Here is a 21,636-nt window from a genome sequence, read left to right as displayed (position 1 = left end):
GCCCCACACTCCTGAATGCCAGTCAGTCTATAGAATTTTATCTTCTCCAGGGTTTCGAGGTCTCCGCACAGTGTCTCTAGCTCCCCCTAAAGCTCCTGACCATCAGGATCTGGCCACCCCTCTCCTCCCCAGTGGCCTGATGTTCTGCCGACAGCTGCTCCTTCTGTCACTGAACCATCAGTAACCCCATCCTGCAGCCTCCAGTCATTCTGGGGCATCTCCAGTCCTCAGGACGGGAACCATAAAACAGGTGTCCCATTTCCTGTTCTGCAGAGGATCACGGCTTTCACCTTGGCCATGGAGGTTCCACCTGGGTCCCCATACACCCTCCTCCCTACAGAGCCCTGAGCTCCGCCTGGATCAGGGAACCCCTTTTCATGAGCCCTGAATAAACTTCAGAAGTATTAAGCAGGGTCCTCTGGAGACAGGACAGAACTGGTTTTTCAGAGACATTATTTTGGAAATTCAACTAATAGCCCTTTTTATTGGCTAGTCACTGCTCCTTCCTGAATTTAGCACAGGGAAAGCCCATCACTTCCGCCTCTCCCCCCACAAGAGGTACCACCAGCAGCAGCTACAAATGCCATTTGTGCTGCCAAGTCCTCTAGGGTCTCTGCTCCACAGCCTGCTTGTTGCTAAAACTCCTCTTCTGCATGGGCTGTGTCAGCCTCCCTTCAATAGCTTCTGGGGGGAGTCACATCACTCTCTGACTGGCCAACCTTAGAGCCCAAGTCAGTTCACCCCTGGCCTGTGATTGCTGCTGGGATGTAACAACCATACGGGAGGGGAGCAGTTTCCAGGTTCAAAGTGGTGACACTTCAGCCCATAACATCACTGGACATTTAATAGCCATTGTCTTTGACCACAGGGAGAATTGTTGCTGGTAGATCACTGCCTCCCATGATTAACACTGGAACCAGTCTCCTGCATCTTAAGATACTGATAAGTTACTGGAGATACAATGTCCTTTTCTCCCATCAGCCTTAACACTGTCCATTTCCCAGCCTGTTACCTAGGATTAACTGCACTGTCCTACATTGCTGGGGCATTGTGAGCTCACTTGAAAAGGGAACAGAATAGGGTTTGTGACCTGGGACAAGGTTTTTCTTGCTTGTATTTCACTCTTGAAATAGCAGATTTTTCCTACCCTGGTTTTGGCAGAGCACTTTGGAGGACTGAAGAATCAGAGTGGGACAGTCTGTATCCTCAAGAGGTATTTAGGCCCTGAACACCTGTGGAAATCCCTGGGAATTAGGAGACTAAATATCTTGGTGGATCTGGTCCAGTGACCTCGCAATAGACCAAGCACCAAGCTGCAAGTGGTCCAGTGCTCAAATGAGGCAGGAGAGAACCCTGATCTCCAGTCGAGCTGGTCAAACTTTGTTCAAAAATTCTCTGATGAAAGTTATTTTGGAAACAATGTCAGTGAGGTTTTGCATTTAAAATGATTTGCAGGAGAGCCAAAAAATTCAGTTTTTGAAAACTGAAAAAGTTTAGGGACTTTAAATAAAAACCCCAAAGAATTCACAGAAACAGTCATTTATTCCTTTAAAAGTTTGTGGAAAATATTTAATGTTTTCTGACCAGGTGTAGCCCCAAAGTCCCTGTACAATTTTCTTTCAGCCTCTATGCACCAATCCAGCCACTGTAACAGAATCTAACTTGCCCAGTTCAGGAGAGTTGTAGCTGTGTTGGTCCCAGGAGACGACACAGACAAGATGCGTGAGGTAATCTCTTTTACTGGAGCAAGTTCCAATGGTGGAAGAGACAAGCTTTTGAGCTTCTTGTCACCTGAGGAGCCCTGTGGAGCTTGAAAGCCAGAAACGTTGGTTCAGTAAGAGATTACCTGCCTCACCCACCTTGTCTGTGTTTTACGAGTGTCAGTCACCATGGCACTGGAACTCTGGAGCTGGAAGCAGAGCTCACAGCTACCAGCCCAGGCAATGTGTGTGCCTGGCAGCCTGACACGCAGATGTTACGTGGCTCATTGCCACCATCCATTAGTGAAGAGCAGCGGACAGGGGAAGTACAGCTGGAGAACTCACTGCCCAAGCTTTCTACCTGAAACCCTCCATGACCTTTTGGGTCCTCACCAGGACTGTACAGGAGCCTCAAGTTGGTCAGATAATGTCACTGAACGGAGAGAACAAGACTGAGGGGAACAAGGCTCCTACCTGGAGGCAAGAACTCCGCTCAGGGGTCCTGTCACCCTCTCCACAGAGGGCTTTGCAAAGAGGGGGCACTGAGGAGACTTCCTGGCAAGAGGCGGCATTGAGGGGGATCTTGGCTGAAGCTGCAGTGGAGGGAAGTGAACTCTGGTGAGGGACCCTGACACAGCACCCGTACAGCTGAGATCACTCTAGCGGGGATAGGTGGGGGAGGGGCTCACAAGAATTGACAAGGCCCTTCCCTGAGGGAAGCCTGGAAGCTGGAAGTTTCTGCTTTGGTTCTCCCCAAAATCTGAACTTCCTTGAAATCGCTCTCCAGTCTCCAAGGTGCCACAAGTGCTCCTGTTCTCTCCAGGGAAGTTCTCACGTGCAAGGGCCATGCAGCCGAGATCACAGCTTGACCAGCCACTGAAGACTCCTTAAGGCAGCTCGGTGGGTCACTGCTCTTCTCAGCAGGGACTCCAGCTATTGTAGAGAAGCCCTTCCTACTGCAGCTCAGAGATGTGAACTGCTCAGTGCATCTTAACAGAAGTGTTAATTCTGTACCAAATTGAGTATGTCTACATTAACTATTTCATTGCTGAGCATTTTAACAGCCAACCAGTGTTTTTATCTCACAAGTGGGAACTAGTGAGAAAATCCCCCAATTTTAATTTGCATTTTTAGTACTCAACTGTGCTGGACAATCACAATTAAAAAATTGAGAAACAGCATAAAAACAGTAAAATGCAACAGCACAAGGGATACTGTACTGATCTTATTAATCATTGACACAATTAAAGCCATCCCCTGTTAAAACACAGCCATAGCTACTGCAAGCTCCTCAGCTTGCAGCATTTCAAAGCTCACTCCCATTTCCCCATCAAGACATTTCATACAGAACATTGCTTGTTTGAAAAAGTTTCCATTTTGTCAGAGTGTCCATTTAAAAAAGTGTGAAACAGAAAGAACAAAAACAGTTTTCCGCAGAGTTTTTTGTGGGGAAAAATCCCCAGCATCACCAGTGACTGCCTAGTGGGCCAGGGTGACTTTGACCACCACAGGATTTATTTGGGGGGAGCGGGGGGGAACAGGAGGAAGAGAGTGGCACGGAAGCCAGAGAACGGAGCAATTCTTTTAGACAGGACTGCAGTAGTATTTGTTTTTATCATCATCATCACCACCACTCCCTACTTATTGTCCCATTTCCCCATGAGGTCACCAAGCTTCCCCAAAGTCAGTATGTTCTTTTCCAAGGGGTGACTTGGCCAGACACTGATCTGATGCTGTCTTTAGTACAGCTCCTGCCACTCTGCTAGTACCGTCTGTAGCTCTTTAGCACAGCTTTTGCTTCCAGCAGTGGAGTAAGTGGGGTCTGACATAGGCCCCAGACCTCTCCCTCCACCAGCAGCCTCTGAGAAAGTCGGTGGTTAACTGGAGCCACAGGACCATGCCCTACTTCTCATGTTCGGGGTAGTCTATTGTCTACAGCTGCTGGGGATGTTGGTGGGTTTTTTGCTGCCTTGCACTCATACGATGCTCACTCGGTCACATCCAGCCAACTCTCCACAGGGGTCCTGCTGCAATATTCCCTTGTTTATAACTTTCCCATTGGCTGTAAGGAAAGGAAAATCTGGGCAGGAAGACAATGGCGAATTGGTGACACAGAAACAACTAGGAGGAGAATGGGTAGAGGCTGCCTGTGAACCTTTATGGGAACAGGCAGGGAACATTACTGAGCAGGCAGGACAAATGGCAGTGGGATTTGGACATGATCTGACCTACCTCCCACCATGCTACCTCGCCCCTAGATAAGCACCTGACTCAACCTCCCTCTCCACCTCCATAGCTGGTCTCTCCAAGCACCTGCAGTCATGTGATCCTGGCTGACTCCCCCATCCAGTCCCCTAGTCAGACTTTGCCGGCATTCCCAGCTGCAGGTCATTCCAACAGCAGCTCATCTCTTGGTTAACACAAACACCCCCCATGTGCATTGAACTGAGAGGAGTGTCCATGCTTCTGTTTGACCTGTGATCAGCGAGGCTGTGGGTGAAATCCCAGCACTGTGGGAGTCAATGGCAACGTCCCCACTGACTTCAGTGGGGCTAGAACTTTACCCTGTGCTCCTTCCCCATCACAGCTGGGAACATTCACCCAGCTTTCCTCTGAGTGGGTCTGAGGGACAGGGCTGGGTTTTACTGCAGTAGGGTCTGAGGGGGGTGACAGAGACCCAGGGGAAATGCCACCCCTCTGCATTACAGTGCAGGGCACAACTCAGCTTGTGTGTGAGCAGTGGGGAGCTAAACCCTGGTTTGCAAGTTTACCTGCGGCACAGGGCTTGGGCCAGCTCTCTGCACCATGGGGCATTTCATATGGTTGGGAGCTTGTCAATAACCCTTTACTACAGGGGTTTTTAGAAGACTCCTTCATACAGTATCTGAATCAGACTTTGCTTCTTTGTTAACACTTGGAGCTGATTAGAAACAGCCAGGGAGCAGGGCAGGAGATTGGGAAGCTTTGGGCCAGAAGGGGAGGCAACCAGAGACCAGCAAGGGAAAGTATAACAGGGGGGCACCCACCTCTCATGAGCACCCCCTGGTCAAGTGTGTCTGCAGGTTTCAAATAGTATCAGGCCACACCCCCAGGAAGTCCTCCCTCCCTGGAGGGAATCATTTTCACCCACTGGGTCTCTTCTGGCCCCAGCCTGTTCCACTTCTGTGTGTGTGTGTGTGTGTGTGTGTGTGTGTGTGTCAATCACAGTTCAACTGTAAGCCCCGTTCCCCAGTGGCATATGGGAGGGGAGGGGACCCAGGCCCACCAACTACTCCAGGTCCCACCCCAGGGATCCTAACAACAGCCACCACACACCACAGAAACTTCCCTGGGCCACTTCTCCACAGCCCCAGCCTTCACCAGTACTTCACCCTTACCTCAGGGGTCTTCTAGGTTCAGACCCAGTAGCTAGGCAGGAGCTCTTCCTCACTGTCAACCAGCACTGAGTTGTCCATAGTGCAACCATTGACTTTGACCAGTAAAGATTTCCCTCCTCACTCCTCTGACTGCAGCAAGAAACAGACTGACACTGCAGCTGAAACTCCTTTTATATGGCCCTCCTGAGCCCTGATTGGCTGCTTTCTGCTGCCTTTCCCTGATTGGTCACACCCTGTACAGTCTCTCTAGGCTGCTTGGAAGACTTAGCTCCACTGCTCCTTTCCTGGGACAGATGTGGCAGGATGCTAAGGCCTCCAGTAGGAGGACTCTGGCCTAGTCCACCCAGTTGCAGGAAGTAAATGGAGAGAAAAGATAGAAAAGATAGCAGAAAAAAGAAACACAAAAGACAAGAAAAGATCTGATGGAAATAGCCCCAGAAAAGGGGGTTGGAAGAGGAAATAGAATAAATACAGGGAGAGAAACCAAGGGAGACAAGTGGGAAGAGCTGTGATGATTGCAGGGGGTGGGGGAGGGTGACACACTGCTCATGGAGGGAAGGTCCCATGTGCAGAGAGATGGGGAAGGGTCATGTGTACGGGGGAGGGGGAGAACAGCTTTTTTAAAAAGAAACACAGAGTCAATGATGAAAGGTGACAGATTTCACTTTCTATTATTTTGTATTGTTTGTTTCTAAATGGCCCTAACGGCTGGTCCCTCCTTGATGCCCCAGAGGAAGGTGAAAAACCTCCAGGGTCTCTGGCCAATCTGCCCTGGAGGAAAATTCCTTCCTGACCCGAACCATGGCGATCAATTTGGCCCTGTGCATGTGAGCAAGGACCAGGGTGGGAAAGGACCCACTGGTCGCTATGGTTACACACCTGCCCCAGTCACACCCTGAGGTACAGTCTGTGTCCCACTATTTGCCAGTCTCCAGTGCTTTCCTCTGAGAAGGTACAACTCACTTCCTTGCTTCCATCCTGGCAGACGGAACCAGCTGCTCTCCTTCCCCAGCAGGTGAACAGATCCGAATTTGAATCCCCCAACAGCCCTGTCAAGGTGAATGCTATTTCTTCACCAGTTCTGCCAGCAGCAGCATCGTTTCCCTACTGGCTGCTCTGACCAGCTGTACTGCTTTATCCTTGGTGGGTCCAACAGGCTCTTCCTCCATAGACAGGTATCAATCAGCCCCTTCATTAACACCCAGATACAACCAGATAGTGCTGACCTGTGACAGTCACAACCAGCTCCACTGATCAGTCCGGACAGACACAACCTCTTACATAGGGTGACCAGGCAGCAAGTGTGAAAAATCGAGATGGGGGTGGAGGGCAATAGGAGCCTCTATAAGAAAAAGACCCCAAAATCGTGACTGTCCTCATAAAATCAGGACATCTGGACACCCTAATAGCAGATGAAATTCAATGTTGACAAATGCAAAGTAATGCACATTGGAAAATATAATCCCAACTCTAAATACAAAACGATGGGGTCTAAATTAGCTGTTACCACTCAAGAAAGAGATCGTGGAGTCACTGTGGATAGTTCTCTGAAAACATCCATTCAGTGTGCAGCAGCAATCCAAAAAGCTAACATAATATTGGGAATTTTTAAGAAAGGGATAGATAATAAGACAGAAAATATCATATTGCCTCAATCTAAATCCATGGTCTGTCCACATCTTGAATACTGTGTGCATTTGGTCATGCCAGCTCAAAAAAGACATATTAGATTTGGAAAGGGCAACAGAAATGATTAGGGGTATGGAACACCTTCCCTATGAGGAGAGATTAAAAAGACTGGGACTTTTCACCTTGGGGGGTTGAAAATCATGAAATTTGAATAAGGAAATGTTATTTATTTCTTCAGATAACATAGGAACTAGGGGCCACCCAATGAAATTAATAGGCAACAGATTTAAAACAAACAAAAGAAAGTATTGTTTCATAGTCAACCTGTGGAACTCTTTGCTAGAAGATTCTGTGAAGGCCAAAACTATACCAAGGTTCAAAAAAGAACTAGAGAAGTTCCTGGAGGACAAGTCCATCAATGGCTATTAGCCAGGGTGGGCAGGGATGCAACCCCATGTTCTGCATGGCCCTAGCCTCTGTTTGGCAGAAGCTGGGAGTGGGTGACAGGGGTTGGATCACTGGGTCACCTGTTCTGTTCATTCCCTCTGGGGCACCTGGCATTGACCACTGTCAGAGGACATGACACTGGGCTAGATGGAACCTTTGGTTTGACCCAGTGTGGCTGTTTTTATATAGAATCCAGGTGTAGCTGCCCCCACTAGATTCCACTCCCCTCCCAGAGCTGAGATAGAGCCCAGGAGTCCTGACGGGGTTGCTCTCTCCACAGAGTTAATAACAAAATATGAACATACATTAAAATTTTAAACCTAACTTGTCTCCCTTAAGTGACTTGCCACAAGATGTCATAACACGTTAGTATTAGAGCTGAGTGGGTCTAATATTTATTTAATGTCCTTTCTTTTATATAGGAATTAGAGTGCCTAAGTAGCCCCTGGAATCACAATTCAAGTTGCCCCCACCTACCAAAATCTGAAATGGTGCCCCTGGTGGCTAGGTGGAGAGAAGGGCCCTGCAGCATGCAAGGCAGATTTCCTGGGATGACTAATTGAATCTATTTCCCCATGTTAAGTATTGTCACATCTTCTATGGGCCATCTTGATTATCACTTCAAAAGTTTTTTTAGTCCTGCTGATGATAGCTCATCTCAACTGATTGGCCTCTCCCTGGTTAGCCAATGATGTAATGTCAGGCTCAGTTGTCTAGTCTTGCTGCATCCCAAGACTTTCAATGGCAAACCCTCTGAGACAACTGCAAACCACCGAAACCAGTTGGCAGTAAAAAAGAACCTTGCAACAGACAAGGGATCATCCTGCCTGGGAATAGAAACAAAAGACTTTTTCAGTGTAACACTGAAGGGGAGAGGCCCCCTGAATCCATTCATTGAGGAACATCTTGCTGAACGGGGGTGTTTCATGAACGTTTGGAGCCTGCTTCCTGTGACACTAGCAAATTCTGCAACAGACTGAACTTGGGTGGGTGCAGGGGGGTGTTATTTTGCCAGCTAGGAAAGGGAACTATTGATAAGTGTGGCCCTAGTCTGCATTTTATGATTTTGTTTGTATTGTAACCACTGGTTTCAACTGCTCTCTTGTTTCTAGTGGACTCTGTATTCTCTCTTAAATAAACCTTCTCTTGTTTCACTGCAAGTGCTGTGTGGTTTACAGGAGCAATGATTTAAGGTGAAACTGGTAAAGTGGGATATGTTACTCCTTTGGGGTCAGAGGCTCTGGGCTTTCTGGGAGTAGCAGCATCGGGGCTGGATATCACAGGGGATTGCTTCAAGGGGACTGGGGTGCACCTGTGAGGCAGAAGGGCCGGCCTAACCCTAGGAGAGTGCTTGAGTGGCTAACAGGCTGGGGGGTTAGGGAGCTGACCCCAGCCACCACAGCAAGGCTCCCTCTGGCTAGAGGGTGACTCATAGTCCTGGGTACCCCAAGAAAATCACAGGCAGCTAAACCCCAGACTTAAGCGCCAGGTTCAATTCCTCCATTTGCTTGCAGGGGAGAAAGGATTACACAGGGGTCTCCCACCTCCCAGGACAGGTTTCCTAACCACTGGGCTAAGGGATAGTCTGATGGAGGAGCCCTCAGTTTCAGCTCTCGTATGCTGGATCAACACCAAATCATTGGAGCAGGGGGACTGGGCCCTGGATTTCCCACCTCCCAGGTCAGTCCCTACCCACCAGGCTTCACAGTCACGCTCTCTCTGGCCCAATGACCCCTCAAGCTGTGACTCGGTGTGGGGGGAGGAATAGGGAAGGGATGCAGTGAGGTTCTGCACACTTAAAAGGAAGTGCTGCAAGACACAGCCAAGCAGAGGGACAGTTTAAGTCGTCTCCGGTCCAGAGATTGAGCGAGAGGGGAGGAGAGTGGAGGCTGGCAGCTCGCACTGGAGATGGTAGGTCTAGCACCTTCTTCTACCCGGGGACGTGGCTGGCTTCACCTGCGCAGTGTTTAGGGAGGAGTGAGGCAGGCAGAGGAGCTGCTGCTCACAAGGGAGAGCTACAAGCTGGCTCCTTAGCAACAACCCCCACCCTCCGCCCCAGACGCCTCTGAGTGTGGGGACAGGGGACAGTGCCAGGAACAGAGACCCCAAATGGCCCCCAGAGCAGGACCCTGCACGGGCAACAGGGACGATGCCCTGACAGTGCCCCAGAGACCCCTGCAGAAGGAAACTCCAGGTGGTGAGGGGGGTTGAGTTCTCTCCTGTGCTGAACTCTCCAAGATTAATTGATATGAGACCACCCAGCTTCAACCAGCAGAGCCCCACTGCCCAGCCCTGAGCTGTCAGGGGAGCCCCCCCCACTGCCCAGCCCTGAGCTGTCAGGGGAGCCCCCTCCCCCCACTGCCCAGCGCTGAGCTGTCAGGGGAGCCCCCTCCCCCCACTGCCCAGCGCTGAGCTGTCAGGGGACCCCCCCGCACTGCCCAGCCCTGAGCTGTCAGGGGACCCCCCCACACTGCCCAGTCCTGAGGTGTCAGGGAGCCCCCTCCTGCCCCCATCACCCAGCCCTGAGTTGCCAAGGGAGCCCCCCCACTGTCCAACCCTGAGCTGAGGCGAGCCCCCTCATGCACCCACACCCAGCCCTGAGCTGCCCAGGGAGAACCCCCCACCACACTGCCCAGCACTGAATGGACAAGGAGAACCCCACCGTTCCCCAGCTCTGCGTGGCCAGGGAGAGAACCCCTCCCCACCCCCCAGCCCAGCCCTGAGCGGATAAGGAGAGCCCCCACTCCCACTGCTGTGCAATTGGGCTTTCACCCAGTCACCTGGGCTGGGAGGCTCTCTCTCCCCCAGGCACCCATGAATATCCCCTGCACATCAGCTCCAGAGCCTGACCTGGGAAGCAGAGCTAAAGGTTAAAAACTGCATGGGGGGGGGGGGCTCTTCCCCGCTTTCCCTTCCCTTCCTTTCTGCCGTCCCTCCAGAGCTCCTACATTAATGACTTTACTGAATGCTGCCAATGGCTCCCGGGGCCCCCCAATTCCAGCCAGGTGGCTGGGACAGCCGGGCTTTGTGGGGTCACTGGGAAGAGAATAGCAGCAACCCCAGCATGAGGACTGGTTGGGAAAGTGGAGATGGGAGCCAGCCAGCTACCCCCGGGAAGCTGAGACCCAGCTGAGAGGAGCAGCCAGCACTGCAGCCCTTGCCACACCATCACCCTAGCGTAACCGGTTCAGAGCCCCCCTCCGTTCCCCCAGATCTCTGGGCAAGGCTGGGCTCAGCCCCTGTTGGGAAGATGCCAGAGGGTTCTGCACTGTGTTTTACACCCACGCACTGCGTCTCACAGCCCCAGTCTATAGACTCAGGTACAGGAACTAATCAGAGATAATGTCTGGTTCAGCTCAGTGTGTCCAATATGCCTGGCCCTGCCTGCTGGGAAGCACAGAGGGGTTTATGGACATGTTTTTCTGACCCCAGGGCAGCGCCGGAGGACTCTGCTCCAGTCCAAGGGCTTGGGGATGTGGCTGGAATGGCGCCCGACTCCTGTGCTTTGCCGCCATTAGCTGGGGTAAGCCTTCCGGCAGCTCTGGTGGCCTGCCGCTGACCCTGCCAGGGGAGAATTCACAGACGTATCCCTGGGAAAGCCCTGGCAGGTGAGTGGTGTTGTGGCACCATCAGTCACTCCTGGTCTGCCCAGGGACATTTCACTGCCAGGCCCATTGAAACAGAATTCCCACCCGGGGGTGATTATTTAGGGACCTAAATCCTATTCTTCCTAATCCCTTCTCTTGGCTTTTGGCCCCTCCTGTATCTCCGGAACCAGTGGAGTCCCTAGCAAGTACCTGAGAAACAGCCCCCTGAGGCAGAGGGAGCCAGGCACTTCCACCCTAGTTACAATGGAGAGGCCTTCACATGGGCCTGCTCGGCTTCCCAAGGCCGCTCCCGGTTCCCCAGCCGGCCAGGGGCCGATGAACTCCTCTGCACAGGCATGGTCCAGGCCAGGTCTCTCCTCTGCAAGTGCCTCCCTGGGCCTGCTGACTGCACTGAGAATGTCTGGACCCAGGGGTGAAAGTAACTTAAAGGACTTACCGGTACGCCAGAGACCTCAGCAGGGGGTGTGGCCTCAACCAGAAGAGGCGGAGCCTTTAAATACCGGGGCCCTTTAAATCAAAATTTAAAGGCCCTGGGGCTCCAGCTGTGGCTGGGAGCCCTGGGTCCTTTATATCACCCCCGGAGCTACCAGCTGCAGAGGCAGTTTATCCCAAAGTGTTTTGGCTGCAGAGGTTTTAAAGAAAACATTGCACTGAATTTTTGTTTTATCCTGGGAAAAGTGTGTTTCTTCACATTTCTCATCATCAAAACTTAGTTTTGGCTTAATCTTTTCCCAAAATTTCCCCTTTGCACAGATAAGCAATAGCCCAATAAGCAAAAATTTTGGAAAATTCTGAGCAACTGAAAAGCCAAGGGTTAGAATGGAAACCTTTCGGCATCCTTAACTGTAGGTGTCCCTGCTCTGACTGTTATCAATTTGCCTCCCAGTCGGGCCTAAAGGTTCCAGTTGGGACTCTGTCTAACTGGATAGTCTGGGAAGGCCAGGTTAGTGGAATGTGAGTATCCCTACACCTTACCTGTTACCAGTGTGGAGAACTGTGACAGTGAAGGAAATGTTCCTGTGACTGTTAGGGGTAATGACTTGCCTATGAAGGGAGCTCCCCCAATCTCCAAGCAATGGTCCCTGAACAGCCATGTGTGCTGGGACAAGGGAAAGGCTATCCCAAGCCGTTTGTCTGTTAAAGGGGACTGTTTCTCCAGCTCTTTTCTGGTTGTAGAGCAGACAGAAGAAGTCTTTGAAGTCTGTAAAAAGTCAGTAGCTGTGCCTAGGAGGGGCGAAAAGGAATTGTTTCCATGGACTCTTAATGGGCCATTGTTAATAGTAAACAGTCTCTCTTCTGAGGAAAGTGTGTTGGTGCCTAGTGGCCAAAGTGTTTCAAATGAAGATGAATCCACTGAATTTGCTTTGAAAAAATCCATGGTGCGGAGCTTTGAGGAGATTTCAGGTGGAATAAAAATTGTTAGGGAGTTTAAACAGCCCTATAAGCTTAACCAACTTGTCGGGGAGACAATGGTGTTGGGACAGGACTGTCTCCATGTTGATTCTTTGAGTAAACAATCTATATCTCTGGTTCAGAGGGAAGACTGCACAGCTGAATCAGCAGAGCAGGAGGACAGTTGTGCAGTGAATCCCTCGAGAATACGGGGATGGCAGGTAAACTCTGAACTCTAGATATTTTGGATATGACTTATAGTCTCTTAGTGGACTTGACATCTGATTCCCTGTAGAAGCAGAGGCTGGTAATGGAAGGAGAAAAGAACCTTGAGTCTAACATGCTAGAGAAAATGGATGGTCTCTCTTTAAGACTGTGCACCTGACCGCCCCTTCCCTCCTCCGCCTGCATCTTGTCATCACTTGCACCTGTGCAAAGGAAAGAAAGCAGAATTGCTGTATTTTACACACACTTTGCACAGTATAATTGACTGCACAAGGTGCAGCAGAATAATGGCCTGTGTTTCTGGCTTTCATAGATTTTAAGGCCAGGCATAGATCATTATGAACATCTACACTGACCTTCTGCATAACCTCCTGCATCATGCCCAGAACTTCTTTGAGCTAAATCACATTAGAAGCAAGAAGATGACCAAGAACAGGGTAGGCCCGTTATTCAACGGGGCGGGGTGGGGGTGGGTGGGAGGGAACAGTAACAGAAAGTGTGGAAATGGCAGTAGTGCTAAACGACTTTTTTGTTTCAGTTTTCACCAAAAAGGTTAGTAGTGATTGGACGTCTCACAAAGTGAATGCCAGTGAAAATGAGGAAGGATCTGAGGCTAAAATAGGGAAAGAACAAGTTAAAAATTACTTAGATAAGTTAGATGTCTCCAAGTCACCAGGGTCTGATGAAACACATCCTAGAATACTCAAGGACCTGACTGGGGAGGTATCTGAGCCATTGGCGATTCTCTTCAAAAAGTCATGGAAGAGGGGAGAGATTCCAGAGGACTGGAAAAAAGCAAATCTAGTGCCCATCTATAAAAAGGGAAATAAGGACAACTCATGGAATTACAGGCCAATCTGCTTAACTTCAGTTCCCAGAAAGATAATGAAGCAAATAACGAAGCAATCAATTGGCAAATACCTAGAGTCTAATAAGGTGATAAGTAACAGTCAGCATGGATTTGTCAAGAACAAATCATGTCAAACCAACCCAATAGCTTTCTTTGACAGGTTAGCAAGACTTGTGAATAGGGGAGAAGCAGTAGATGTGGTATATCTAGACTTTAGTAAGGCTTTTGATATTGTCTCGCATGACCTTCTCATAAACAAACCAGGGAAATACAACCTAGATGAAGCTACTAGGTTGCATCACTGATTGGAAAACGGTTCCGAGAGAGTATCAGAGGGGTAGTCGTGTTAGTCTGGATCTGTAAAAGCAGCAAAGAGTCCTGTGGCACCTGATAGACTAACAGACGTATTGGAGCATGAGCTTTTGTGGGTGAATACCCACTTCGTCGGATGCAAGATTCCCAGAGAGTAGTTATTATCAGTTGTTCATAGTCAAGGTGCAAGACCATATCGAGTGGGGTCCCACAGGGATCAGTTCTGTTCAATATCTTCAACAATGATTTAAATAGTGGCATAGAGAGTACACTTATACAGTTTGCAGATGATACCAAGCTCGGAAGGGTTGCACATGCTTTGGAGAATAGGATCAAAATTCAAGCTGATGTGGACAAACTGGAGAAACCAGGATGAAATTCAGCAAGGACCCGTAGGAAGAAACAATCAGTTGCACACAAACAAAATGGGAAATGACTGCCTAGGAAGGAGCACTGCAGAAAGGAATCCGGGGGACATAGTGGATTACAAACTAAATTTGAGTCAACAGTGTAACACTGTTGCGAAAAAAAAAAGCGCAAAGATTCCAGGATGTATTATCAGGAGTGTTGTAAGCAAGACACGAGAAGTCATTCTTCTGCTCTACTCCGAGCTGATTAGGCCTCAACTGGAACATTGTGTCCTGTTCTGGGTGCCACATTTCAGGAAAGATGTGGACAAATTGAAGAAAGTCCAGAGAAGAGCAACAAAAATGATTAAAGGTCTAGAAAACATGACCTATGAGGGAAGATTGAAAAATATTGGGTTTGTTTAGATTGGACAAGAGAAGACTGAGGGGGGACATGATAACAGTTTTCAAGTACATACAAGATTGTTACAAGGAGGAGGGAGAAAAATTGTTCTCCTTAACCTCTAAGGATAGAACAAGAAGCTATGGGCTTAAATTGCAGCAAGGGTGGTTTAGGTTGGATATTAGGAAAAAGTTCCTAACTGTCAGGGTGGTTAAGCACTGGGATAAATTGCCTAGGGAGGTTGTGGAATCTCCATCACTGGAGATTTTTAAGAGCAGGTTGGACAAGCACCTGCCAGGGCTGGGCTGGTTATTACTTAGTCCTGCCTTGAGGGCAAAGCACTGGAGTAGGTGACCTATTCTATTGAAGTCCCTTCCAGTCCTACGCTTCGATGATTCTATACTGTTCAATACAGATGTACTTAGCCCTGCCATGAGTTCAGGGGACTGGACTAGGTCCTTTCCAGTCCTACAAGTCTATATTCTATGTTGATTAAAAAACAGCATCATACAAAATCAGAATATCAGAGGCCTTATAGAAGTCTAAGGATTAGTCTACACTAGACGTTGCTGCGCCAGTGTAGCATGTGTGGTGAAGATGCTCTATGCCAACGGGAGAGCACTCTCCCATTGGCACTATAAATACACCTCCATGAGAGGCAACACTGTGTCTGTGCGAGAAGCTCTTCCCCTGACATAGCGCTGTCCACATCGGTGCTTAGGTCGGTGTAACTTGCATCGCTCCAGGGGGTGGCTTAGTTACCTCGAACAACATAAGTTATACCAATATAAGTGGTAGTGTGTACAAGCCCTAAGTGTATCATGTCAGTTACCTTCATCAACCAAATTCATCATCAAAAAATATATCAGGTTTGTTTGTCTGGGATTAAAACCAGACTAACCAGCTGATAGTTTTCCAGGTCACCCCGTTTACCCTTTTAAAATACTGGCACAACATTAGCTTTTGTTCCTGGTCTCTGGAACATCCCCATTGTGCCAAGAGTTATTAAAAACAAAAAGGTTCTGCAGGCTCCTCAGACAATTCTTTTAATGTTCTTGGGTGCAAGTTATCCAGTCCCATGGAATTAAAAAAAAGTTTACCCGAAACATTGCTAGTTTACATCCTGCCTAGTTACTGATGGAAGAGAAAGTATTTCATCAGCTCTGTAAGACAGAAATACATCGTGCTGCTCTTTGTTCTGTAGAGTGTTGTGTGTGTTAGCAGCACTGCTTAATAATAAATAATAATAATATTGGGGGCAGGCAGTGTGGTCTAGTGCACAGGCGGGGGCAGCGCTTGCCAGGGCTATCACCACCCCAAAATTTGCCTTAGCCCTGTTGTAGCAGCTGCCACTCTCCATCTGCCCAGCTCTGAAGGCAGAGTGGAGAGAGCAGAGGCTACTGACTGGGTGCCCAGCTCCGGCAGCAGTGGAGAAATACACCTGGGAAGGGGACTGGGGTGCCCGAGAACAGCCCCTGATCCCTATCCCCACGCCCCAGGGTGCAGCACCCAGGGCAGGTGGTAGATCCAGGGCTCCCCACAGCAGCCCAGACTGACCCACTCCAGCCCAGGCTCCTGGGCCCCACCCCTGTGGTTGCTGCTCCCTGAGGGATCTGCCGGCCCTGGAGCCAGGTTCCCCTGCCAGGGCAGCTCTTACTGGCTGTCAGCAGCCAACACCTTCACTGCCCAGTCCCGGCCTACGACTTGGCCATGGAGAGGGGCTACAAAGAGGGGTGGGGCCTTGTGGCAATGGGGGGCTTAGCCCCCCAATTTTCTGTCTGGCCCATCTCAGGCCCCCTACTGGGAAGAGACTGGTGGGGCCCCTGTGCCTAGGGAATAAGGAAACTCCCCCTCTACAACATCTCTTGTTCTCCTCCCACTCTGAGCCAGTGAGCTCCTCAGGGCAGGGACTGGCTCTGACAGTACGTACCAGGCCTGACACAACGGGGCTGGACTAGTGGCTGAGGACTCGAGGTGCAATGGGAATAAGTATCAACAACAACAACGAGGATCATTGTCTTTTCCTTCCATCTCGTACTTTCCTCACATTTTCTTGTCTATTCTACTTCCCCTTCCTTAGACCCCCTACATCTTTCTATCCCTCTCCCCTGCTTTGCACACAGTCACTTTCTCTCTCCCATCCTCTCTTTTCCACTCCCAGCTCTCTCTTTCCCTCAATCTTCTCCCCACTCCATCTTCCTTTTGTCTTGTGTCTCCCATCTCTGTCTCCCTTCTTTGAACCCCCCCCCAAGTCTTTGGTTGGCCCATTGCTGTTGAGATTTGCCTCCCTGGAGCAGATACTCCACCTTGGGGCCTGCAGGCCCAATACCCTGCATCTGGGCTCCTCTCTAGACCCCTAGGAGTCACCCAGTGCTCTCTGGCTGGCACTTAGGGAGAGGCCCCTGGAGCCCGTACGGCAGGCTGGAGCCAGTCGGGCAGGCCGGCTAACAGTGCCAGCAGGGCCTGTGCAAACTGCCCAGTCTGAGCCCTCCCCACTCACCGCTCTGAACTTCATGCCGTGACCTTCAGCAGGGAGTTCCTGCTCGGGCACTTGGCTTCCTTGTAGAGAAATGGAAACATTCTGCAGTGGATCATTTGCAAACAATTTTGTTTGATTTAATTCTTCCTCCTGTTGCAATAATTTCAAATAGTGACACTGAATTTGTGTTTCAGGAGCCGCCGAAAATACTGCTGCTGTCTTTGTGGTGAATCAGACACCCCCTCTATCTGTGCAATGGAAGGGTCAGAGTTCACCATCGAGTGTACATTCAACACAAACAATAATTCAATCAAGTGGTTTGCTGAATGGAATAAAACCAGAAACAATGTAACAGCCAAGGTGAATGGAACAGATCGAATCATATTATCAGCAGATCCAGAAAAGAGGTCTCTTTCCCTCACTGTGAAGAAAGCCGACGTCACTGATTCTGGAACCTACGTATGTGGGGTTGGGAGCAAAGATGTGATATATCCTGGGACTGGAACCCAAGTGACCATCAATGGTAAATACCAGCATTTCCTTCTCTGTTCTACAAAACCTTCGGGGGAGCTCAGGACACTGGCCTGGTTCCAGAGAGCTGGGGCAGGTGGTGCTGGGGGAGGTGGAGCAGCACAAAGCGTAAAGGGCAGAGCTGTGGGCAAAACTGGGGGACATTCTGTGGTACGTACAATGGTCCTGATCCTGCATTGCACTGATTTCTGTGGGGGGTTTGGCTGCACAAGGAATGCAGGGTCAAGCCCCAGATATTCAAAAAACTGTTTTGAGATGGGGCGAGAGGGGAGGTTTCTGATTGGCTAAGCCTGTGAGGCCTTATACGCAACTTGAGAGAGCAGGTGGGTGAGGGAATATCTTCAATCTATTGTATCAACTTCTCTTGGTGAGAGACAGAGAGAGAGAAGCTTTCAAGCTTACACAGGGCTCTTCTTCAGCTCCTGGAAACTTAGGTCTGGTCTACACTACAGACCTATGTCACCATAACTACGTTGCTCAGGGGTGTGAAAAATCTACATCATAGTTAGTTATTTACACCAACCTAACCTCCTGTGTAGACAGTGGTGCAGCTGGGCTGATGCAGTGTTTTAAGTATAGATGTGCCCTTACTCTGAGTGTCACCGATAACTACAAGGTAGAATGGCTGATTTAGCATAAGTAGTTAACACCTATTTCAAGGGACCGTTCTAGGCAGAGTGGCCCGTTGACACTTCTGCAGTCACAGGACAAAAAAAGGGAGTTAGTGGGTTACAGATTGTTGTAATAAGCCATAAATGCAGTGTCTCTGTTCAGTCCATGATTTTTAGTGTCTAGCAGAGTTATGAATTTAAGCTCCCAGGCTCGTCTTTTGAAAGTGTTGTGCAGGCTTCCTTTGAGGATGATTCATAGACTCTAGGACTGGAAGGGACCTCGAGAGGTCGAGTCCAGTCCCCTGCCCTCATGGCAGGACAAAATACTGTCTAGACCATCCCTGATAGACATTTATCTAACCTACTCTTAAATATCACCAGAGATGGAGATTCCACAACCTCCCTAGGCAATTTATTCCAGTGTTTTACCACGCTGACAGTTAGGAACTTTTTCCTGATGTCCAGCCTAAACCTCCCTTGCTGCAGTTTAGGCCCATTGCTTCCTGTTCTATCCTTAGAGGCTACAGTGAACAAGTTTTCTCCCTCCTCCTGATGACGCCCTTTTAGATACCTGAAAACTGCTATCATGTCCCCTCTCAGTCTTCCCTTTTCCAAACTAAACAAGCCCAATTCTTTCAGCCTTCCTTCGTAGGTCATGTTCTCAAGACCTTTAATCATTCTTGTTGCTCTTCTCTGGACCCTCTCCAATTTCTCCACATCTTTCTTGAAATGCGGTGCCCAGAACTGGACACAATACTCCAGCTGAGGCCTAACCAGTGCAGAGTAGAGTGGAAGAATGACTTCTCATGTCTTGCTCACAACACACCTCTTAATGCATCCCAGAATCACATTTGCTTTTTTTTGCAACAGCATCACACTGTTGACTCATATTTAGCTTGTGGTTCACTATAACCCCTAGATCCTTTTCTGCCGTACTCCTTCCTAGACAGTCTCTTCCCATTCTGTATGTGTGAAACTGATTGAGTGATGAGGACCACTCTGTATCTGACCTGTGAGACATGTTCCCCACAGGAGACAGGGTGGTTTTGTCTTCTATCATTTTCCTGTGTGAATTCATTCAAGAGCACAGTGATTGTCTAGTTTCACCCACATCGTTGTTATTGGGGCATTTAGTGCGCTGGGTGAGGTACCCCACAGGTTGTAATAGGCATGTGTAGGTTCCATGGATCTTGAAAGGTGAGTTGTGGGGGGTGTTGATCATTGTAGCAGTGGATCTATGTCTGCAGATTTTGCATCTGTTGTTCTGGCAGGATCTGGTGCTGCTTTGAGTTGGTGTGTCCTGGTCTGTGGGGAGCTTGTGTCTCATGATGCCCTTGGAGAGGCTGGGCGGTTGTTTGAAGGTCAGAAGTGGGAGATCAGGAAAGACTTGTTTCAGGATGTGGTCCCCATCGAGTATGAGTCATAGTTGTTTGATGATACCCCGTAGGGGTTCCAGTGTAGTGTGGTAGGTAGCAATTGATGTGCGGTCAGAGGAGGTTTTATTTCTGTATTCAAGCATGTTCTCTCAGGGTATTTGGACAACCCATTCCATGATGTAATATACTTCTCTAGTAGGATGCCCTTGTTTGGTGCAGGCGGTTTTGAGTGCATTAAGGTGTGTATCCCAGACTGCCTCCTAGGAGCATATTCTGTGCTATATGAGTGCTGAGCTGTAGATTACAGATTTTTTTGGTTGTTTGGGGTGGTTACTGGGTTTATGACATGAGGTGTGGTGATCTGTGGGTTTCTTGTCTAGGGTTGTCTGTAGGGTTCCATTGCTGAAGCTGATGGTGGTGTCCAGGAAGTTGATGCTAGTGTGGGACTGTTCCTCAGAGAGTTTAATGGCTGGGTGGTGATTGTCGAAGTTGGGGTGGAAATCCACAAATGTGGAGTCAAGTCTGTAGTTGATTTGGTGAATCGGTTCTCTTCAGCGGATTGGCATTTTCAGTCTAAGCTAAGTTTTGCCAGAACATTTGCAATCAGCTCTACTGTACATGGACATAGCGAAAGAATTTACACTCTAAACAGACAAGGCAGACAAAAGTGGGGAGAACAGGCAGACGTACTAACAGTAGATTGGGAAGTGAGACACAGAGAGATTAAAGAACTAAATCCACACAGGAATTTAGGCCCTTCAATCCAACATCTGGGGGCAATGGAGATCCACAAAACCGCTGCTCAGCTGCCGCTTGGCCCTGGAGCTGCTGAAGTTTCCACCAGTAAAACCAGTGCTAAAGACTTGCTGACACTCTCTTGCTACGCTGTAAGCACAGCCCTGCCCAGAGTAACGGTTGCACCCGATCCTCACTCCCCTGCCATTGCCAGCAAAAGTGCATCACTTCTCCGAACTGCCCATTTCACATCCTTCAATGAATTCCATTTTTCTGTAACGGAGAATTGGCCACCCTCTCTCTTGCCCTGCTTTGGGCTGGTGGAGGGAAATAGGTCTCAAGAAGGTTTTGAATGTGAGGAATTTGGCAGACGTGTCAGGCGTACACAAGGTTCAGGTAAGAAGTCACATTGCTGGAGGAGGTTTGTCTAGACTGAAGCTTCTGGGGTTACCTGCTCACTAAACAGAGCAGAAAAGTCTTGACATTCACAATACAGCTCGATATGGGGCCAGACGAAAGAACATCAATTTAAACTCTTAACAAGCAGGGGAAACTAAACAGCAGGACTGGAGAGATTCATTTTGTACATCTGCCCTTGTCTGCTGGCCCATGGAACTGTTTCTCAATGAAGGTGCCATCATCTGTGTTTCTCTTTCTGCAGAAATTACTGACCTGATGGTGAATCAAACCCCAACCAGTGTCAGTGATTTATTGCCATTAACCGTACATTCAAGACAGTCAATAACCACAGCCCCATGTATGTGCGATGGTATAACTATGGGACCGAGGGTGAATGAGAGCGATGTGATCACAGCCCTGCATTTGGACAATGGGTTTGCCTCTCTGACTTTGAAAAATGTGGATTTATCTAATACAGGAACCTACGTGTGTGAGGTGGGGATCACAGCAAGGAACCTCCCTGGGAATGGAACAGGGACCCAAGTGACCATCGAGAGTAAGTGCCAGAATTTCCTACCTGATCTTCTTGGGGAAATGGGGGTGAGCGAGTGAGAACAAGAGCTCACGTCTCCTGGAAGGTGTTGAGTGTCTTCAGTGCCACCTTCAATGGGAGCTGAGGGTGCTCCACGCCTGTCCAGAAGCACTAAACTCTTTGCAAGACAGAGCCCTGTAGGCCAGTATTAAGGGGGAACAATGTTTCCATTTTAGATTCTTTACAGCCAAATGTTTCACATGGCCTCAAATTAGTCTCTAAATGTTTGCTTGCCCATGTTGCATGCACACCCATTGGTACGTTCAAAGCCTGCCTTTGTGCCTGGAATCTGGAATCTGTGAGAGATAGCAGGGTAGTTAGACATGAATTCCTGTCTGATTTGTGGATGGGTGAAACCTGGGTCTGCTTCTTATGTCAGATCCGGTTCACATAAGGATCAATATTGCAGGAGGCAACTTCTCCAGAGTGAACATTCGGGAGGCTGGGGAGATGGTTTGCTGGTCTTGCCAGGCATCATAAAGCTAAGAATGGAACTAACTGAAAGCATCACTTTAACCTCTAAGAAGCAGGGGATGTTAAATGGCCAGGCTGGGAAAAGAACACAAAATACTGGAGGGGGAGACGTTTATTTTAATACCTCCCCAGCCATCAGCCATTTACAG

The 21,636-nt window shown here is 49.1% G+C and overlaps 1 pseudogene; it reads left to right on the top strand.

Annotated features, from left to right (window-relative positions):
* The first annotated feature begins 12,367 nt into the window (after positions 1-12,367).
* The window catches only part of LOC123349517, a 48,408-nt pseudogene continuing 39,139 nt past the window's right edge, over positions 12,368-21,636 (top strand).

This window comes from Mauremys mutica, chromosome 14 (genome assembly GCF_020497125.1).
Source record: "Mauremys mutica isolate MM-2020 ecotype Southern chromosome 14, ASM2049712v1, whole genome shotgun sequence".
Lineage (NCBI taxonomy): Eukaryota > Metazoa > Chordata > Testudines > Geoemydidae > Mauremys > Mauremys mutica.
This window is presented reverse-complemented; position numbering and strand designations above follow the sequence as displayed.